This window comes from Aplysia californica, unplaced genomic scaffold (assembly GCF_000002075.1).
Source record: "Aplysia californica isolate F4 #8 unplaced genomic scaffold, AplCal3.0 scaffold00355, whole genome shotgun sequence".
Classification (NCBI taxonomy): domain Eukaryota; kingdom Metazoa; phylum Mollusca; class Gastropoda; order Aplysiida; family Aplysiidae; genus Aplysia; species Aplysia californica.
The window spans coordinates 195,188-195,936 of NW_004797625.1; the positions used below are offsets into that span (position 1 = coordinate 195,188).

Genomic DNA, 749 nt, shown 5'->3' on the forward strand with positions numbered 1-749 from the left:
GAGAGAGAGAGAGAAAGAAGAAGAGGCGGGTTGCCCGAAACAGAGCCACTGAAATACTGAAATTGAGAGTGCAAAGACAAAAAACGCCCGATGCCAGGCCGGTAGGTTGGTCAATCAAACACGTCCATTCGCTACAAGAACCCGTACTGCTACTGAGCCGCTTCCATCCAGCCTCCAAAAGTCGAGGGGGAAGCAATGAACTTCGCATAGCCCTAGGGGACATTCCATATTAAATTAGTCATCGACCATCCGACTGGGAGACTGCTCTTTTCAAAGATTCACGGGGAAATGGCATTAGCCGAGGTTGAAATTCACCCGCCGAATCCTATTCGACTATTGATTAATATACTTTTTTTTCTCTTCTATTTTTCCCCTCTTCTCCAGCCGCGCGGATCTCGCCTTCAAACGTGAGGATGACATTATAAAAATGCAAGTCATCGGAATTTCCGTATAGGGAGAACTAGAGGATATGTATATTCTTATTCTTCGTTTCAGGTTATTATCTCGTGGACATTCTTTATGTATTTTCTATTTCCTTTCTAAAGCAGTGCAGATAAAAGATATGCTAAAACAGTGCACAGAAAAGATATGCTAAAACAGTGCACAGAAAAGATATGCTTAAACAGTGCACACAAAAGATGGCTCAAACAGTGCAGAGAAAACATAGCTTAAACAGTGCACAGAAAAAGATATGAGAGCACGAATGTGTGTGTGTGTGTGTGTGTGTATGTGTGTGTGTGTGTGTGTGT

At 42.7% G+C, this 749-nt stretch overlaps 1 protein-coding gene across 1 annotated transcript in view; it reads right to left on the bottom strand.

The window, feature by feature from the left end:
* The window catches only part of LOC101854347 (plexin-A2), a gene marked incomplete in the record, with an annotated part of 268,808 nt that overhangs the window by 109,842 nt on the left and 158,217 nt on the right, over positions 1-749 (bottom strand).